This window comes from Protopterus annectens, chromosome 2.part1 (genome assembly GCF_019279795.1).
Source record: "Protopterus annectens isolate FY-2018-M chromosome 2.part1, PAN1.0, whole genome shotgun sequence".
Classification (NCBI taxonomy): Eukaryota; Metazoa; Chordata; order Ceratodontiformes; family Protopteridae; genus Protopterus; species Protopterus annectens.
The window spans coordinates 1,315,618,493-1,315,641,030 of record NC_056729.1 but is presented as its reverse complement, the minus strand read 5'-3'; positions in this window follow the sequence as shown (position 1 = coordinate 1,315,641,030).

Sequence of the window (22,538 nt, the reverse complement as noted above, 5' to 3'; positions counted from 1 at the left end):
ATTTGCTGCAAGAGGTCTCTGTCCACTCTATAGCACTCCACTATATCCAGCTCATGTAGCCCCTGGTAGGTAACCCTGGGCCTGTACACTCTTCTCCACCTCCTCACTGTGGGTTGTCCAGCAGCATTTGCATTGTCACCACCCTCAGCATGTTGCATATGTCACCTCATAACAGCAATGGCAGCCCCTAACATTTTTTGTCTCAGTGAAGCCTTTTCAGTTTTCACTTCTATTAGCTTACTGCAGTGTTGCAGTGTCTCTTGAGAGAAACGTAATGGACTGTTGTTTTCAGAGTTTTAAGTGCTGGGCTGGTCTGGGCTAGTGTTCTGCCTGGGTAATTGCCTGATTCTGATTGTTTTCACCTGCTAGCTCTGCTAGTACACCTTGTTAACTTCCACTATTTGGTGTGCTTCCTTTTTCCTTACTGTTTCCTCGGGGGTGGGAGCGCCACGCACACAAGCGCAAACATGCGCACAGCAGCTAACACGCGTGCACACATGCTTACACGGACTAAAGCTTACTTATTCTTCTTAAAACCACACACACTGGTGCAAACGCGCTTACAACTGTTTACACAGCCTTACATATACTTACTCAAGCCTACACGCGTGCACACACGCTTACACGCACGCACACTGTCTTAGTCAGGTTTACTGGTGCGCACACGCGCTCATGCATGCTCAGCAAGAAACTTTGGTGTTATCCACGGCATACAACTTCAACTACTTGACTTTTCCTGCCCTACCTGTTGACACACCTCTTTCACTATTATGTAAATGTAAGCTGACACATGTCACTCTGCTCCAATGAGCTTCACTCCTTTCATACATACCCCCCTCATGATGTCACCTATCTTCTACTCTGTTACTCCCCTTATCCTACTCCTACACTCCACTGACTGTGCTCATTTGCTATGTAAACTTGTGATTCACTATCCTAACTCTCATTTGCATAGGATTGCCTACTAAAGCTTAGTTGCATCTCTTAGACTGAGCTTCCCTCCTTAGCAACCTCTACTCGGTGGCCATGTTGTCTTCAGCCTGCCATTCCATTGCATTGTAAATTAATTTTAGCTATAAAATCCACATTTGTGGATCTTAATTATTAATTTTCTGCTTTTTAGGGTGCAACGCGTTTGCGCGGTGCTGCGCTACGGTTAAACCCCGGAGATCGGGATAAAAAAAAAGAGTTATTTTATTTTTAATTTGCTTCACTTCCCGTTGCCAATGGCTGTAATTTTGGCCATTGGCATGCTTCCTCCTGTGAATGCATGCTTTTTTTCCAGCTGACATGGCTCCGTTTTGCTATTTGCAGAACCGTACTCAGTTATCAGCTGAGTACATTTCTGCAAATAACACTACTCCTACTCGCACAGGTTCAGGTTTCCTGGATCGCAAATTTACCTCATTTGCATGGCTTTCACCTGCAATTGAGGTAATTTGCATATCCCAGCCCTGTTTGTGTAGGACTAATTTGGAGAGCTCAGTTGCATGCCCCTACCGGCTGTTCCTGGATCGCTCGGCAGACATGTTGGTTGCATGGAGTCTTTGCATGGAGTCTTACTCTACTCTAAGACTCTGTGCAAGCCTTCATGAATCCAGCCCACTGAGTCTGTGTTGATGACTTGGATATAATATATCCTGCAGGTAAATGAACATCCTAGCATCTGCCACTGTAACCTAGTAGCACATGTTATCAAACTCTATCCAGACATTATTAGTGTGCAGTGAATTAGATCCTTTAATTTTTGGTATCCATTTGATCATATTCAGGGATATGGGGAAATCTAGGGTTCATCCCAGTAAGCTAATAAGACAAGTGCTAGTCTTAGATGGAACACAGAGATACTCAGATATATAGCACACATACACCTATGGGTAACGTAGCTATCACCTACTCAGGAGTCTGGATATTTTTGAAATATGGAAGGACCCCTAATACTACAGTAAAAAAAAAAATCAATGAAAATAATATATATATATATATATATATATATATATATATATATATATATATATGTGTGTGTGTGTGTGTGTGTGTGTATTTATATATGGGTCTACTTTGTTTCATTGAAAGCTCATTTAACTGAATTTGGAATTCACCCTAAAAAATCGCTGAAAACTCAAATTACTGAAAACGCATTTCACTGAATCTCATTTTACTGAAGTGAAGTACTGGCATTGGGTAGAGTACTGTAAGGCAAGTAAAAGGTATATGCTCTTTTCCTCACTGTAGTCTGATCCTGAAGTTAGTATATATAGTTAGGGGGGTATGGGGGGCATACTACCACACTTAGTTTGGGTATATATTGTCTTCTGGAAAAAACTAGTCATTGATCTTGTAAGTGTGCATGTCTATGGTTTAAAATGTATTGTTTTGAAGCTTTCTGTGAAATATAATATAAAACCAAACTAGGTGTGGGGGTGTGCCTCCCACACCTCCCCTAGCTATATATAGCAACTCCAGAATTGCACTACAGTGGGGAAAAGGGCATATACCTTTTACTTGCCTTACAGTAGTCTACACAGGGCCAGTACTTCACTTTAGTAAAATGAGATTTGGTGAAATGAGTTTTCAGTAATATGAGCTTTCAGCGATTTGGTCAGGGTGAATTCAAATTTAGTGAAATGAGCTTTCAATGAAACAAGGTAGACTCATATATATATATATATATATATATATATATATATATATATATATATATATATATATGTCTGGGAGCCTGCAGTCAGCAGGCAAGTTCGAAGAGAGATGGTAATGACAGAAATAAAGGCAGCAATGTGCTGCCAAATGAAACCGGAATGCAGGAGAAGGGTTTTGACTTTGAAGCATGGGCCAGTCAGCAGTTTTGGTTTCGGCAAGGTACTGTTAACTCTAATAGCAATTCCAATAATAACGCTGGCATAGAGAAAGATTTTGACATTCTTCGTGATAAACTTTATTCTTTTAAAGCAAACCAATTAGAAATAGATTATCTAAAGGAATGTGTTAAAGTGAGAAGAATACCGAAGGGATTAAGGTGTTTTAAATTTCCCAATAATGTTCAAAAAGACTCTAACTATTATAAAAAATTATGTGATGTATTTAATCGTGCTGGTATAGAAATGTTAGAGGTCATGGTAACAGAATATGAAACAAGAGCAGATACTTTGCTGAATGATTTAAATGTTTTAAATAACAGTTTAATCAATGATGAAAAATTTGTATCTGTTAAATGGAGTTATGACAACATTTTTAAGGAGGTTGACCAGCACTGTTTGAGAATTTTGAATCGTAAAATTCATAAGCTAGAGAGGGATTTAAGGGAATATAATGAAGGGGTGGCTTACCCATTACTAATCAAAGCTAAACAGTTTAATTATAATACTAGTGGGGCGCAGGGTAATTTTAACAGAAGTTATAGGATGGAAATGGCTTATGAGACACCAAGAAACAATCAAAGATTTGTGGAGAAAGAAAGAGTTACCTCCCATCAGGATTTTCTGTTTCCCCCAAGCAGGGAAGGGGGAAGGGGGAACAGATTTCTACAGGGGTGGGGGAACAAGTAAGCCAGGACATGCAAGTTATTTTGAATACTTCAGTAATGAATAACACTGTAACTAGCATAAATACTTCAAGTAAGGTTACAGTGGTAACAGAAAACAACTTTTCGATTTACAATTACACCAATATTAATTTGGGAGTAGAACATTTTGACTTATTTACAAAGGGATTGCACTTTGTGCCAGCATTTTCAAACAGAATGGAGCAGGAATTAATAGACCTAAAAATGTTTAGCAGGCAATTGAATTTAATGCTTTATTTCAAAGGAGAACTTCCTTTAAGCATGGAACTTTCTCGAAAGAGTACATTTAATCCACCTATGGATCCAATAGTAAAAATATTTGAAGAAATGATGGAGAAAGATATCAGGATGATCAATAGAAAGAATCAGAAGAATAATCCTCAAAACATCTGTAAGAAGGAGATGAATTTGATTAAAGACATTAGGATTAGTAACTGTAGGGTGATGAAAACAGACAAGGGGGGGGGGGTTAGTTCTGATGTATAACACTGACTACGCCCAGTACATCAATCGGATGCTGCAAGATCTGGAGCAATATGAACAAGTGTCTAGTAATGAGTTACACATGGCATATTCTAGAATTAGTTTTATTTTATATGACCATCTTTTACAAGGAGTTTTCAACGAAAAACTGTACATTTTTTTAATTGTTGCCAAGCCAAGAATTCCTGTAATATTTGGCATCCCGAAAACTCACAAAAGTCTGGATCCCTTAAATTTTAGACCTATAGTATCTGGACAGGGGAGTATAACAGAACCTATAGGGAAATTTATAGACTACACTTTGAAGCAGTTTGTAGCTTCTTTAAAGTATATATGCAGGGATTCCTGGGATTTTCTTAGGGGTTTGCAACCCCTACAATATCATCCGGATTTATTATTGGTAACTATAGACATTGTTCAATTGTTTCCTAGTATACCACATTCTACAGGCTTGAAATGGTTTAGTGATGTTTTGGTTAATGAAGCGAAACTTGCTCCTAACACCACCAACTTGTTTGTGGAGTTTATGGAAGTAGTTTTGGAAAATAACTTTGTAGGCTTTAATGGGCAATTTTATAGTCAGAAGTCAGGCGTTGCGATGGGGGCAGCCTGTGCCACTGTTTATGCGAACATAGTGTTGCATAAATGGGAACACACATATATTTTTGACATAGAGTGGTCACGGCACATCAAACATTATGTTAGATTTCTTGACATTTGCCTTATATGGAGTGGCACAAGGGCAAATGTCGAAGAATTTATTGACTACATTAACGCTACCACTTCCTTTTTAACCTTTACACATTCACTAAGTCTGGACAGTTTGGATTATCTGGATGTGCATTTGGTTAAAGATAATGTCAACAATAGGTTTAATTCTAGGGTGTTTAGGAAGCCCACTTATTCAAATGCATTCTTACACTTTCAAAGTAACCATCCTGATTATCAGAAAAGAGGAATAGTTAAGGGACAATTTATCCATGCCTCTAGAATGTGCAACACTGTACAAACGTTTATGGAAGAAATTAATTTTTTGAAAGAAAGATTCCTTGAAAGAGGGCATCCAAGCTCTTTGATTGAGGAATTAGCAACAGAAATTATTACCAATAGGAGGACAAAATACCCACCTCTGTTAGGTACTACAGGTATGTCGAGTTGCCAAGTGGATAACAAGCTACAAAATTTGGAACAAAAAGGATACATCCATACTTTTGGCATTGACTATGATGTTATAGAAAGGAGTGTAAGGAAATACTGGCCAATTTTGAGGTTGGATGATAGGTTGGGCAGCATGATCCCAGAGTTTCCCAGATTTATTAGGTGCAGGGGTACTAATATAAAAGAAATGTTAGAAATGAATCAGACTAAACCAATGATATGTAGTGGGAGTAAAAAGGAAGGCACATATAAGTGCGGAATGTGCAAACAATGCCCAGCCATATTTAATGGACATAAATTATATTTACCATCTAGAAAATTTTTATGCCAACCGAGGGGCTATTATAATTGCAATGCTAAATTTATTGTCTATTTGGGTCTATGCACAAAATGTAAGAGTTTTTATATAGGAAAGACTGCGAGAACTCTAAGAAGACGCATTTATGAACACCACTATGATATAATTAGAAAAAAGGAAACTAATGCTTTTTATAGACATTCCCTTTTTTGTCCCAATATGGAGATTAAATTTATCATTTTAGAACAGGTAAAAGTGGATGATAGGGGTGGTGATTGGGGGTCCCTTTTGGAATATAAAGAATTAATATGGCAGTTGAAATTGGATGCAGGAAGGCGGCCAGGATTAAATGACGCCTGTAGTATTAGCAGTGTCTTGAAGCTAAGGAAGGCAAAATTATGAATTTGGTTTCTCAACGCTTGCAGGATCAGTTTATAGACATTTTTATATATTTTTTTATGGAATATTTTTTATGGTGTATCAAATTATTAATAGATTACATAAATGAAATTTTAGCTATAAATTTATTAAACAACATATTATAGTACCTATTCCCTTTATACTTGTTTCATGGGAGGGTAAAATATCTAATGTACAAATAAGTTTATAAAATTGATATTTAAACATTGTTTTTAATTTTGTATATTTTTACGGTAACTAGTGCATATATTAACAATTGATTTTTGAAGCGCCTTATGTGTATATATATTTTTTGAACATTGTAGTAGGTTGTATTTAGTAAAGGTTGGTTAAAAGTATGTTCTGTATGGAAAGGGAAATGAAGAGTTAAACAAATACCTTTTCCCAATTAATTGATTAATTGGACAATTAATTGTATTTCAAGGGTATATAAGGAGTGGCAAATCTGCAGTGATTGTATCTTGAAAAAGCTCAGCATCACGCTGAGCGAAAGCGCTTGATGGGATTGTTGTGATCGTTTCAATAAAATAAGAAATTTTACTCGATTAGAAGCCTTTTATTTTCTGCTTCAGCAGAAGAAGGAATATCAGCATTTTTACTTGGCTTTTCCATTTCTGGATTTCCAGCGCCACCTTCCAGGTCGTGGACCTATTTGTTTTACTGGTGCTGTTTCCTTTTTGGCGGGTTCAACACTGTCAAATGTACCAATCTACAGCCCCAGATCAACACTGTATCCTAAAAGGGTCATAGATTCATTGGTACTTACTAGAATATTGATCTTTCAGTATATTAAGAAACTTAGGGCTGCACTCCTGTGGCAATTATTATTTGTTATATTTTGCAATATGAATATCCAAAGATGGGCAAAACATATATATGTTGAGGTAATTGCATGCTTCTCTTATCCATGAGGGTTAGTGGTGCTAAACTGAGGGTATATTTGTAGTTACCCATTCATTCGTCCAAATTACATAATATAAAGTAAGAGTATGCAGAGAAGATGGTTCCATTGAAGTGGTGTTCTCATACCTGTCCCTCCGGCATGTTCTGTTAATTTTGCAAAGAGACTGAGTTCCCTTGACTAGTTGTTTACAGTACCATTTAACTTGCACATGTGCAATAGGTCTGACAGCAGATGGCCTATTGAGGCTCTATATGTGTTGTGGATGTCTCCTCTTAGTAGTCTGTATGATATGGAGAAGAGAGATAAGGCTTAGAGTCAGTCTGCATAGTTTTTATGATTTAAGCTATTGATTTTTTTTAAGTGAGAATGCATTCTGGTTATTCCACTTGTGACAAGTGTTTGGACTGTCTGATGAGTGTTGAGTACAGTAGAACAATTTCAACTCTGGATCTGAATGCCATACCTTTAGACATAAGTTTTGAGAAGATAAACAACTTCCTTACAATAGTGGCTTTGTGATTATCAAAGAAAATTCATCGTTGAAATAGATTCACAGATCTCTAACTACGGGATCAGTTTTGAGGGAGGTGTTGTCAATATGATAGTTACAAGGGGAGTCACTCTTATTAAATGATACACTTATATAATTTTCTGGCATTTAGTTTTAGTCCATAGTTTTGACACCAGCTATTAGCTTGGGGCAGGCCCTCTTGTAGGATCTTTGTGTCATCTAAAGAGATTATGATGGCACCAAGACTGCAGTAATCTGCTGGGTGGCCCAGCGGTGCAGCAATTAGCGTTGTCACATCATAGCAAGAGATTCTCTGGTTCTATTCTCAGCTGGGGTGTCTTCTGTGTGGAGTCTGCATGTTTTCCCTGCATTCATGTGGGTTTTATCTGGGTGTTCTGGCTTCCTCCCACATTCTAATCTCGCCAGGTGTCCATTGAAAATAGGCTCTGTCAAAGCTGGACTTTCCTGGTAAACAAATGTTAAATTAATTAATTAAATAAATAAATCTGCAAACATCGTCAGCAGCAATTTTTTATTTATGCTTTGACTTCTGAGAATTAAATGCCAAAGAGAAGTGGCCCAAAGAGTGAACCTTTTGGCACTCTGCTTCAGGCTGGTCATTTGGAGGTGGCAGAGCTGCCCACCCTTACTTCTGTGTTCTGTTTGTGAGCAAGCCTATTTTGAATCCAGCAAATTACTTTGGGTTAACATTTAGCTGGAAGAGTGTATCCATTATGCCTGAGAATGTGATAGAGTTGGCACACCTTTGCAAGGCCCAGATATGCTATGTGCACTGATTTGCCCTCATCCATTGCTTCAGTGACCTTTTCAAAGAAGTCATCTAGAAAAAGTAGGCAGAACCTATACTTGACAAATACTGAATGGGTTGGGTGAAAAGCCTGTAGGTTACCTAAATTCATATTTATTAGTTTCATAATGATCATTTCCATTCAGATGAGGCTAGTCAGGCTAATGGGTATATAACTACTCAAGTCTGTTGAAGCCCCAGCATTTTGAAAGGGAGAGACTGTTGCTGTCTTGCATTCATCCAGTGCAAAGTCTGTTTTGAGGCTAATACAGAAGAGTCTTTCTAGTGTCTCTGACAAGTTATGTTTCAGGTTAACCAGCAGGCAGCTTAGTATGCTATCCAACCCTAAAGACAATGTTCTTGGCCTTAGATAATGCCTTGAGAAGGTGTTCTTGGGAGATTTGAGCGAGATGTAGATACAAGTATTTGATATGAGAAGACTGGAGGGGAGAGGGGGTAATGCTAGAGCATAATTTGTCCACTAGTAGTATTTTGGCTATATCCTCTGGTTTCTGAGTATGTGATATCATTTACTATTAGCTCTTTGCAGTACTGGGTATTGTTTCCGAGATTTCTATCATGGTTAAAAAAGACTGTGATTATGTTTTGCCTCTGTGGTGATTTCTACTTCATGTCTAGATTTGGTTGATTTAATTAAGATCCAGAGCTCCTTGCTTAGTTTAACAAGACAGTTTTTAGCTTCTTGAGAGTTACGTTTATTTCTGAGTGCAGGATTCCTTCTCAAAACCATTTTTTAAAAGAAGCTGTTTTTTTATAGCCAATTGGCTGCTATTATATAGCACATGTCTGTGACAATAGAGCTTCCTGTGAGTGCATATCATTATATTACAGGTTTTTCCCTGACTGCCTCTTCATAAGTGTCTCTCTAATGGTCAAGATACATAATTCTCAAGTATGTATATTCATTTAAAGTGTGTGCATATATCTGCCATTCATTTGGGTGGTATTGTTCTCTCAAATATAGTGCTTGCTACTTCATAAGAGAGAAGGTAGGTGCATATGATTATTAAGGAATTTTTGAAGTATGTGCATTTACGTGTTTGTGAATGTCAAGTATATTGTGAATCGGGATTTGGTTAGTGTTTGTAAAAAGTGGAATGTGTACACGTGTGTGTGTGTGTGTGTGTGTGTGTGTGTGTGTGTGTGTGTGTGTGTGTGTGTGTGTGTGTGCGTGTGTGCGTGTGTGTGTGTATGTGTGTTAGTCAAAAGTGTGCTGCAGCAATGTGTTTTTTTTTTTCAAAGAGCAGGTCATCAATTAGTCTGGTATTGATACAATAAAAAGAAACTCCTCATATATCTGTGGAGCCAGATATAGGTCAGAAGTCCTGTGCTGCCATTCCTAATAAAACACAGGTAGGTATATTCACAAAAATGGCTGATACCAGTAGTTATGCATGTGAATTTAGAAGTTCATCACTCTTCAAATGTGCTGCATGTGCGCCATATCACTGTTCTTGTCCTGTTCATAGGTGTTTGACTAACGACCACAAGGGCCTTTTAAAGCATAGCCATGCGTCACAAATCTCTGACAAGTTCTGATAGCCTTGATAAGTGTAAGCATGGGCCTGGGAAATTAATTATTTACAGATTACCTGGGTCCATTAGAGACATAGGTGCCAAAGTAGGGATGAATTTCCGGTTTCCCATCCAATTGTCCAAGTTCCACTTGAATTGGGTTAGGGAGGAATTCTGCTTTACGTGGATGGGGAGACTGTTCAATAGACATCATCTGTGGGATACATACCTGTCTCTCCCGCAGGTCCTATTTATATCACAGGCAAGGTTTAAGTCTTTAGAATGGGTAGTTTTGGTGCTGTTTGTTTTGTGGATATGCTGGAGGTCCATCAGAGTGGGGTCTGACAAAGCCCTGAATGCCAGGCAAAAATCTCCCCTCAAAACCCGTAGGAAACAAAACACAGGAATAGGGCCTTGAGGTGGTCTGCATAGGACAATTTACTTACGCCCTGTATTCTTTTAGTGAGGAACCTCTGTGGACATTCCGATTGTTGCATATGCTAGTTAGGTACATACCAAAGGGGGATTGTAATCAATGATAGGTCTGATGAATGCCAAATACAGTGGAACAATTACTCCCTTAGACTTAGATGCCATACTTTTGTTAATAAGTTGTACAACATAGAATGATTTACTCACCACTGTAGACATGCGATGATCAAAGGCTAGATTACTATCTATGTATGTCCCTAAGTCCCTGACTACTGGATTATCTCTAAGGGGTGTGTTGTCAATTATAGTTACCAGGGATGGATGACTTCCCAAAGGATGCTATTATGCATTTCTTGGCATTTACTTTTAGTCCATGGCTTTGACACCAGTTGTTTGTCTGTGTCAGCTCCTCCTGGAAAACATTTGTGTCAGTGTGAGATACAGTGACAGCTCCTAATTTGCAATCATCTGCAAATTTAGTCACCCAGAGACCACTGATACTGGCCGTGACTTCTGAGAAGTAAATGCCAAAAAAGAGGGGTCCAAGGACTGATAACTGAGGAGCTCCACTTGTGACTGGCCTCTTTGTAAAAGTGGACTCCCTAGATGTAATTTTCTGGGTCCTGTCTGTGAGCCAGTTGGCTATCCATCAGATGACATATGGGTTTGTACCTAACCTCTTGAGTTTATCAACAATGCCTGGGTGGGATATTGTAGCAAATGCCTTGGCCAGGTCAAGGTAGGCAGTGTGAATGATTTTGCCCTCATCCATTGCTTTGGTGATTTTCTTAAAGAAGTCCAGCAGGTTGAGTAGGCATGATCTGCACTTCACAAAACCATACTGGGTTGGGTCTAGTGTCTGGAGGTTTACTATATCTTTTTTGATCATCTCCATGATAATTCTTTTCATGGCTTTACATATAAGACTAGTGAGACTTATGGGTCTGTAGCTTCCAGGGTCTGTAGATGGCCCACCTTTGTGCAGAGGGATGACTGTTGCTTTCCTTCATTCATGAGGCATGAAGCATGTTTGGAGGCTACAGTTAAATAGTAATTCCACAGAGCCTGATAAGTCATGTTTCATGCTATTTAGAAGGCATCTTGGGATATTGTCTGGGCCCATTGATGCGGTGTTTTTGGTCTTAGAGAGAGCATTAAGGACCTGTTCTCTAGTGATAGTAGTGGGAGTTATATTTGATGATATTTCCTGAGGAAATGTTGAGGGGGGGGGTAAAGATGGAGATGAATTTATCAGCAAGGAGGTTTGCTATATCTTCTGGCTCAGTATAGGTGGCTCCATTTACAATGAGCTCTGCACACAACTGTGTAGTGCCTTTGAGGTTGCAGACATAGCTAAAGAATGCTTTATGGTTATCCTTGGCATGGGAGGCCAAATTTACCTCAAATTTGGCTTTGCTAGACTTTATTTGTCCTCTGAGTTGTTTGTTTAGTTTGATGAGTGTGCTTTTATCTTGCTGGGTGCTGCGCCTCCTACTTTTTATAATGATTTTATGCACCCTATTGATTTTGTGATTCCACCAGGGTGGGTTATTTTTTGAGTTAGTTCTATTCTTCTTCCTGGTGGGCATAGCTGCCTCTGTGCAGCTATTAACATGCTTGTACAGGGTTTCTGTGAACAGTTCTGCAAAGTCAGTGACTGTTCAGATAGAAGTAGGGTTAACATCCTCACTTATTAATGGTGTGTGCATTTCTTGTATTCAAATAATAATAATGATATGGTCAGTAAATAACATGTAGGAGGCTAACAGGCATGACTGACATAGCTTTGTAATTTTTTTCTGGGGAAGTGCCGTGTCAGTGATGTTCCATTTACTGTGTCTGCCAAGATCACATAATTTCTTCATATGTGACATGCCACTGGGCCCTATTTTATCATGTATGCCATCAGTGGCACAGCTAAATATCTGCTCTGTAATGCAACCTGATAAACAGGATGATAAACTTACCTGCATCAGCCGTACATGTTGACATGTCTCCTTTGTAACAAATTTTGCAGAGCAGTGCATACCAGCATATGTATGTAACACATCTGTGCCACATGAAGGATGCTGCATGTACTTTATAGCATGGATGGGATGTATAAAATGGTGAAAGCCCTGAAACTGAATGTATAGTCATCTGACGGTCCTCCCTAAGTTCCATGCCTGTAGATGGATACAAAGTATTGTAGTGCTGCATTCCATTTTTTTATCACAAACTTTTTGCTTAGCCATGTGCTTTTAATACCAAAAATTTAGTCATAGGAGACTCCATTGTGAGACATACAGATGTCCTACTCACCAGGCTGAACAAGGAGAAAAATCACAGTCAGTTGTCTATCAGGGCCAGGATCCACCAAATCATCAAGACACTCAAGTCATTAGACCACTAGTACTGCTGCGATTCATCCCCAGTCCATGTGATGTAAATCACCTAGGATGTACTTCCATGGATTATAGGAAGAGAAACATTGTACTTCTAAGGACTATATGAAAAGAGACATCATGTAGCTCTATGTGTCCCAGACTGTTATGTGCATAGCACTGAGCAGCATTCTACCTTCACCAAGTATAATGCCACAGTACCAACAAAAGATAATTGATTTCAATAATTGGCTTAGCTGCTGGTGTTATTCCAAAGGGGTATATTATTTGTCAGCATGGGAGGATATGGTCAAACCACATTGCTTTACCAAGGATGATCTGCATCTATCCCCTGTAGGCTTTTGAATATTAGCTAAACTTTGTACTGCTCCATGGTGCCTTTTTTAGGTATTACCAAACAGACAAACTTTCCATTATAGCAAAATTAACCCAAGGGAAAAAAATGTGTTACTGTTCAGTGCTAGAAGCCTAAACAAGAAACGCTAGTCCCTCCAGGCTCTCTATACTGTGGAGAATGTGAACATATGAGCAGTTTCTGAGACATGGTTGAAAGCCACAGAGAGCACATAGACAGTGCAGGGCTACACATTTAGGTTAGCTACTACACAGGCAGGAAGTGGAGTCTCAGTCTATATCAAAAACAAATTCATCTCAAGACTTGTCAAATAGGATGATGCACTTGAGCTTCTCCATGTCCAGGTGTCCATAGACAAGGTCCCATATATTATCCCAGCAAGCTAGAGTTCACCCTCATGACCCAAAAAAACATTAGCTCATACTTAGATTTACTAGGGGCTCTCACCATTCAACCCAATACCATATTCCTGTGCAGTTTCAACTATCCCACTATAAACTGAGATTCTTACATGAACCCAAACTTACAGGCCAGGAGATTCTTGGACTATGTAAACACAAACACCCTGGACCATATATTCCTTATACTTATGAGGGGTGAAAACATGCTCAATTTGGCTCCCCAAAACATGGGATAATGCTGCAAATGTCCACCCTCATGCAATGTCCTCTCTGGTATGGTAAGACCACAAAACTGTCTCCATCATGATAAAAATGAGTTCTGTCATCCTGTCTAACCCCCCTAACGTTTAGGAACTATTCAAAGGCAAACTTCCTACCACTAAGTGATAACCTGTAAAAATTTCAGGCCCCTCAAACCTGAGAATACAACTGTCTATGCAGAATTGTTCACGATACCCAGTACTGACATGTCAACAAATGCATAGCGACAACTGTGCCTATCAGAAATAAGCCCATACCCAAAAACAAACCTCCCTGGTGGAATGCAAACCTAAACAGGTTGAACAACAAAAGGAAGAAAGTGAAGATTAGGAGATGCTATGCCTAGCATGATAAAGCACTCTCATCAATCTAAACAAACAACCAAGAGGGGAAATTAATGACAAATTTGAGGTAAAGATATTCTACCAGGAAAAGGACAACCACAAGGCTTTCTTTAGCTATGGCCAAAATCTCAAAGGCAGCACACAGCAGTGTGTGCAAATGATTGTAAATAGAGTCACCTACATAGAGCCTGAAGATATAGCAAATCTGGCCACAAATTCAGCGCCAATTTTACCCTCTTTCTCCCCCAGCCACACCACCCAGGACATAACATTAGGTATATAGACAGCAGGTCCTAGATGCACTCTTTAAAGTCAAAAACTCCATATTTCAGTGCCTCAATAATATTCTAGGATGCCTCTAATATAGATTATAATATGACATGTCATGACCACTAGAGTCACTCTGTACCAATAACCTCCAGATAGACTTTGTGCCATGTGACTCAACTCTGACTAGTCTCATAAGCAAGGTCATGGAAAGAACTGTCATGGAAGTGATTAAAAAAGGATATAGAAAACCTTTAAACACTGGATCAATCCTGGTTTGATTTCATCAAGGGAAATCTTGCCTGGTGAATATCTTTGAGAAGGTCATCAAGGCAATTGATGAAGACAAAATGGTGCATATTCCATACCTTGACCTGACTAAGACATTTGATGCAACCCCCCCCCCCCACTCAAGCATTGCAAAAGCATAAATGTCTATGTTATGCGCTAGATAGCATGCTGATTTTCAGATAGGACCAATGAAGTTAGGATAGGGGAGACCACCACCACAAAGAGGTCAGTTACTAATGGAGTCCCTCACAGCTCTGTTCTAAGTCTGTTCCTTTTGGTTATCTACTTCTCAGAAGTTAAGGCCAATATGAAGGGCCTCTGGCTGACCAAGTTTGCAGATGACTGATGACTAGGTGCAGTCATAAAATCCTGCCAAGACACTAACATCCTACAGGAAGGGCTAAAAAAGACAAATGATTGATGCCAAAGCCATGTCTGAAAGCTCAATGCCAATAAATGCATAACAGTGCCCTATTAGAAGTAATCCATCCTAGGAAATTACCTCACTGATAACCTGTAAGAGCAGCACCAGTAGTCAGACATTTGGGTATGTATGTACATAGTAACTTGGCTTTTGACCAACAGGTTTCTAAAGTAGTGAGGGAATCATTCTATGCTGCTCAACTAATAAGCAAGAGAATGGCATTTAGGTCTAAGGAAGTCAACTGTCCACTGTATGTAACCCTCATCAGGCCCATCATTTAGTACAAAGCCTCCTCTGGTATGTACCTGACCAGGCACTTGCAACTAGTAGAACGTCTACAGAGATTCCTCACAAAAATGAATACAGTGTAAAAACATGTCCTGTGTAGATTGCCTCAAAACCTTTGTTTCTTACACTGTTGAGATGTAGTCTATGCCTGGCATACAAGGCACCCTTGGATCCCACTCTGATGGACATTTTGCATATCTGCAAATTGAATAGCATCAGAAATATTTTATTCAAGGGATTTAGGAAACCTAGACCAGTAGATGGGACATTGGACATATACCCTGAGTCAACAGCTATGTCTCTCATGAACAGAGGCAGCCTGTAAAATCTTGCCTTAGTTTACATATACTCCTTAAAATATACTCTAAGGCACATGAACTTGTTTGATTCATTTGGGAAGCCTGGCTAGACTTACAAAGGCCAGCAGATAAAGTTGCAGGGTACATTTGGGATGCTTGACTTTTCTTTTAAAGGCCTCAGTGGACATTAGCCTGGTATATACCTATAAACCTATGAACAAGGAATATGAAGAAGCTCTTTATGATGGTAATATGGTTAAGTAAGGGGACAGAGAAAGATGTATGAGTTGAATAGATGTGTATGCAATTAACTTTATGTTAAATTTTAAAGATGAAAAAGAAGAGAAGTTTTTTTTTTATAGGAAATGTAATGATAACATGCTATAGAAAGTAGAAGAAGATGCTATAGAAAGTAGAGGAAGACAAAATAGTTAAACAATGAGATAAGGAATATGACACTGAAATATTTCAAAGAAATGTTTAAGTGAAGAGGCTAAGATAAAATAAGATGGGGAGTTAATATTTCTGATGCAGTACTGAGCTAGAGAAAAAAATGTATTGACAGGATTAAACAAGGTAAATGCCAAGGGAAAGACACAGTGCCAGAGACTAATGGAATCACATATGTGTCGTATAAACAAATGAGTGAAGATAGCAAAATATACTTTCTGGCAATAACTACAGAATTGTTTAATGATAGTTTGAAAAAATGAAGACATCTATTTTGTGTTAAAATAGTTCTGGAAGAAAATTGGAGTCATTTACATTAGGATTCTAGATTCTAAAACAATGGGATCGTTTCCAAAAGAGTTATTCTAACTGTAAGTGACTTACTCTGATGTATGCCTGCCCTGATTCAGCAAGATTTGCATTCAGAGTAAGTGACTTAGTTTGATGTAAGGCCTATCTATAAACAGGCTTACACTGAGGATAGACAGCAAAATATCTGCTCTCATTGCATGTGACTTACTCCAGTATATGCATGACCTAATTCCATAAGACTTATCCTTGGAGTAAATGATTTACTTCAGTACAAGGTCTATTTACAAACAGGCTTATACTAGGCACCTGATTTCAAAAGACCCACTCTGTGTAAGTGGCTTAACTCCAATGCAATACACTGGAGTAAGTCAGGTATACTGAGAACAAGTTGTTTGGAATTAGGCCCAATATCAGGTATATTTCATGAAAGATTTGAAAGAGTTATTAGGGAAGTTACAGAGGATGGGAAACAATATAAAAATGTTATTTTAATTAATATAATTGTGTAAATTATACAAGAGGGGGATTTAGTAGGAAAAATAATGGTAGTCAACATTATAAGGAAATGTAAGAAGTGTTACTCTGCTACAAAATCTCTGAAAAAGTGATAAGATGAAGCATCAGTGGTCATGCTGTTGCAAATGCACATTTAGCATAAAAAGTGAAAACTGTAACATGTGTGTCCCCAGGTATTATATTATTTGTTATAGTAATAAATGCAGTTATTCAGAAAATGGAAGACCATGAAATTCCCTAGAAGTGTGTTATTTGGAATAATAATAAATGCAGTTATTCAGAAAATGGAAAAGACCATAAAAGAAGCAATGGTTTGGTATAAGGGAGAAGGTGAAATCCATGCCATGCTAACATAATTAATAAACCATATGTTCTATAAATACACTTCTATATGTAGTAAGATGGATAGCAAATTTACTATAATTCAAACTACATGGTGCAGATTACAGGGTCAATGTCAGAGAACATGAAGATGACTGGTGATGTTCTGCAGGGCTCAATGTTGGGCCTGCTTTTGTTTGGTATTTACGTCTGTGACCTACAGACTAAAACAAAGGCTTATGGCTAACCAAGTCATACAGGTGACTACAAACTATGAATCATTGTCAAATCCCCTATGACACAGAAAGTCTTAAAGCAGGATTTACCAAGCCCATTGGAATCTCTAACCACAGCCTCTGAAATAGCTTTGTCCCAACAGAGTGGAGAACTGAAACAGTCATCTCTCTGCATAAAGGGGGACCATCTACTGATCTTGGAAATTACAGACCTGTAAGTTTGACTTGTCTTATATGTAAAGGCATAGAAAGAATAATAGACCTGGTAAATAATGACATAGGAAACCTCCAAATACTAGAACCAACTTAATTTGGCTTTGTCAAGGGCAGGTCATGCTGAGTGAATCTGGTGGATTTCTTTGAGAAAGTCACTAAGGCCATGGATGAGGGTAAAGCAGTACACACCACATACCTCAACCTGGCCAAGGCATTTGACACAGTTCTCCACTCAGGTATTGTAAAATAATTCACAAAATTGGGCAAAAATCCCTACATCACCAGATGGATAGCCAATTGTCTCATGGATGGGATATGTGTGGCTAAAGTGGGTGAATCCAGATCCAGCAAGAGGCCAGTTACTAGTGGCATGCCACAGGGCTCAGTGCTGTGAACACTCCTGTACAGAATATACTTCTCTGAAGTCAAGGAGAATGTGAAAGACCTGGAGATGATAAAGTTTGCCAATGACTACAAGCTGGGGGCAATCACTGAATCCCCCCAATGATGTAGATATCCTTTAAGAGAGTCTGGATTGGAAAAATGATTGGTGCTAGAACCATGGCCTAAAACTAAATGCGGAAAAATGCAATATGCATTATCATACCCTTTGGGAAGTCAAATACCCCTGCAAATTACAACATCAATAACATACCCCTAAAAGTAGACTCACAGGTGAAATATCTAAGTACACAGATAGACTTTAGCTTGAACTTTGACTGCCATGTGTCCACAATTGTAAGGAATTCCTTCTATGTGCACAACTTATAAGTAAAGGTATGGCATCCAGATCCAGGGAAATTATAGTCCCAGTGTACTCAGCCCTCATTAGACCGATAATCATGTACACTGCACCATTTGGCATGGACTTGATTAGCCATTTGCAGCAGCTGGAGTGACCTCAGAGGTTCATCACAAAGAAAATATACTGTGTAAACAACATGTCCTTTGCGGATAGTCTAAAAGCTATATCTCTTTAATCTGTTTCCTACTGACTATTAAGGAATGACCTATGCCAGACCCTCAAGGCACTCACACATCCAGCCCTGATGGAGCTGCTACCCATCCACAAGTGAAACAGCATGAGGATCACACAATCTATGGATCTAAACTTAGTCAGCAGCTATAACAAAACATGCTGGAGATCACCCCTTCTTTGGAATAGACTTCCTATTCACATTAAGAGCCCTTTCCTGACACTCTTCACATGCAATTTGGATGAATGGATGGGGAATCTCAAATTCACATCTGGGTATTGCCTATGTCACTTACGGACAGGAGCAATCTGTAAGATACTCAATGATTAAGCTTAAATCCATGCCATCCTCTTGCCCCTAGCAACCACATATTGGGTAAAACTGGGTTATATTAGTTAGGCTTGTAAGGACTTTTAATCCATTAGCCTAGTAACCTGCTATGAACCTATAATGGAGATGAAACTATAGATAAGAATATGTGTATGGATAATATAAAGGTATTAAAAAAGAAGAGGAAGAGATTTTATATTTGGAAAGCCAGGTATGCTGAACATTTGTAGACGTGGGATCTGAGTTCATTGAAAAGGGATATTAACATTTGCTTATGCATGAAAGGATGGGGAAGATGCAGGATGTAAACATATGCAGTTTGTGTACATGATGAATATAATAACAATAAGACAGATGAGTGTAAATATGTAAACAGGAATGTTTATACACGTAAATACAAACGTATACATATACGTAATAATAATCCCTGCATTTTTCCAATAAGTGTCTTGGGGATCTTTTAATTCCAGTAGAGGTGCCCCCAAGCTCAGGCAGATGGGTCCTCAGTTTAACATCTCATCCAAAGGATGGATGGGATACTCAGGAGTTGAGCACTCCCTATTGCTGCACTGCATTGTCAGAAATGGAAAATTAAGGCAATCTCATACACGTACTTATACCTTTTTGACTTGAGATTTACTTACTGTTTTAATTATTTGTTCATTTATGAGTTTACAGATCGGTCTGAAAATTGTTTTCTGCCATGACACTGGAGAGAAACCAAAAAGCAATACAAATTAATAATAGAAGTAAACTTATTCCTGTTCTCTTGTCACTAGTGGCAATTATGCCAATACTATAAGAGATGTAATTCTAAAGACTTTGTTTTTATGCAAGATCTATCAATTTATTTTTGCAACTAATGATACTGTATATATAAACCTTTGGATCAGATCATCTCACTGACTTCACTGACAAATAAATAAGCAAAATAAAGTCTTATTCATCTCTAGCACCTTGGCTCAACAGTCTTCAATGCTCCTTGAAGGCTGTTGAGCCGAGGTGCTAGAGACAAATAACATTTTGTGGGTTAGCAGCTTGTTGTTTTATTTCATGTTATTTTATTTTATTTTTTTGGGAGTTAAGCATAAGAAAGTCCTGTGGTAATGTATGCCTAACCTGAACACATGCAGTAGCAAAAAATAGTAATAATAACATTGATCCAAGCAGAGAACTTTGTAATTGATTCTATCAAATCTGACACCATGTTCAAGAAAAATAACCACAGCACAGCATTTGCATTCTTGTCTGCCTCTCTTGGCACTGGACATCCTTGGATCCTAGGCTTTATTTTACTGTTTGACACTCTCATAGTTAAACCACTCATGTAATTTTAAGTTTTCTTTCTGCCTTAGCTACAGCCTGCATATCTGGAAGGCAGACAGGCCTGCCTGCATTGAAGGAGGCAATTGTTATCCCCATGTTAAAGGACTATAACTCCTGTCCTACTCCCATCACTTCGGTATTGTCCAATTCCTTCTATGCATGGTCAACTTCTGGAGTGAATTATTGCTAAACAAGTAAGTCAGTATTTGGAGACACACCCTATAATGTTTGTAGTGCCAAGTGTCAAATGTTTGTGCATCTATATATTAACACATCTGACAGCAAATATCTAATTGTGGGTCCCCTATAGATGATCGAAGTTTTACAAGTTTGACTTTCATATGGTCGAGACCATATGATTGAACTATTAAAAGTTTGAACATTCTGGACGGAGATCTCCATACAGCGTGGAATAGGAAGATTTCTCTTTTTCTCACTGTAGTGCGATCTCGGAGTTGATATATTTAAATAGCATGGGGTGTGGGGGATGCAGTGAGGTTTGTCCCCTTGCTAAAACATTCAGGGTAATTTTTTTCCCCGTTTTTTATCAGGCGCTCAAACTTTTAAAAGTTCAATCATATGGTCTCAGCCATATGAAAGTCAAACATTTAAAAGTTTGATCATCTGTAGTAGACCCCTAATTGTACATGTGGTACAATTGTAAAAACATCTAAAGAAAGAAAGAATCAAGTTACTGACTGAGCAGATTCATAGACCTCCTAACTGTATAAAAAAATGATGTGCACCTTTGGGATCATAGGATCATAGGAGGGTACTAGGCTATTGGCCCTGCGGCCCTTATAAGCCTAGCCAAGAGTTTAGCCCATGTTTAGACAAGTCAGCATCCAATGCCCCTGTCCAGCAGGGACACAGGTGGAATCCCAGGAGTGTATTTATTGCTTCCCATCCAGTTATCCATGTTGTGCTTAAAAAGGGGTAAAGAGGTACTCTACTTGACATGGAGAGGGAGTCTATTCCACAGATGGGGGAGTCTCTGGGACACAAATCTGTACCGTCAACAAGTCCTATTGATATCACAGACCAGGTTGAGGTTGTGCATATGGGTTGCTCATGTGTAGCTTGACTTGAACATATGTAGCAGCCCCATCCAGGTGGGGTCTGAGATTGCTTTGTATGCCAGACAGAGGTCATCTCTGAGGAGTCTGTATGAAACTGAGTAGAGGAACAGGGCTTTTAGCCTATCTGTGTAGGGTAGATGTTTGAGGCCCTGGATTCTCCTGGTGATCTCTCCAGCTGCAGCATGTGCTTTGTGAGGTACATGCTGAGGGGGTGTTGTACTGAATAATTAGTCTTATAAGGGAAGAATACAGGGATGTTATGACCTGATTGCCCCTGGATGAGATACCCTTACTTATGAGGTGGGCCATGTAGAAAGCTTTCTGTACAACAGAAGCAATATGGTGGTCAAACTTCAGGTTGCTATCAACCTGGGTGCCCAAATCTCTCACTACTGATTGTGTACTTTGGATGTTTATTTTATTTTATTTATTTATCTTTTGTTTACCGGGAAAGTCTGACTTGGAATGAAGCCAATTTTCAATAGAGGCCCGGGGAGACGTCACTCTCCCCAAAGCGGATGATATTACATTTTTTGGCATTCAGCTTGAGGCCATGTTTCTGGCACCAGTCATTTGTTTGGGTGAGACCCTCTTGGGGAATTTATGATTGCACCCAGCTTGCAGTTATCTGCAAACCTGGTCAGCCATAGCCCACTGGTTTTGGCGTGCACCTCAGAGAAGTATATCCCGAATAACAGAGGCCCCAGGACTGATCCCTGGGGTATGCAGCTCATTACAGGTCTACTGCTTGAGGTGGCTTCCCTTATTTTGGTTTGGTGGGTTCTATCAGTGAGCCAGTTTGCTACCTGGTAGCATATGGATTGATACCTAGTTTACTATTCCCAAGTGGAGAATAGTGTTGAAAACTTTGGCCAGGTCCAGGTAGGTGGTGTGTACCATCTTCCCCTTCTCCATGGGCTTGGTGACTGTCTGAAGGAAGTTGACCAGATTTAACAGACATGACCTCCCCTTGACAAAGCCAAACTGTGTGAGGTCGAGTGTTTGGAGGTTGCCAGTATCCCTGTTAATGAGGTCCATGATAATCCATTCCATGGCCTTGCAGATCAGGCTAGTTAGGCTGATGGGTCTATAATTTATTGGATCAGTGGACACTCCACCTTTGTGTAAAGGGATGGCAGTGGCTGTCCCCCACTTGGCTGGGACAAAATCGGTATTCAGGGTTTGGTTGAATAGGGTGCCTAATGGTGCTGCAAGTTCATGCCTGAGTTCAATCTAGGATGCAGCTTGGGATGCTATTGGGTCCCATGGAGGCTGTAGTCTTTGCCTTTGACAGGGCAGTGATGACCTGTTCCCTAGAGATAAGGGGTGGGGGGCAGGTACTGGGG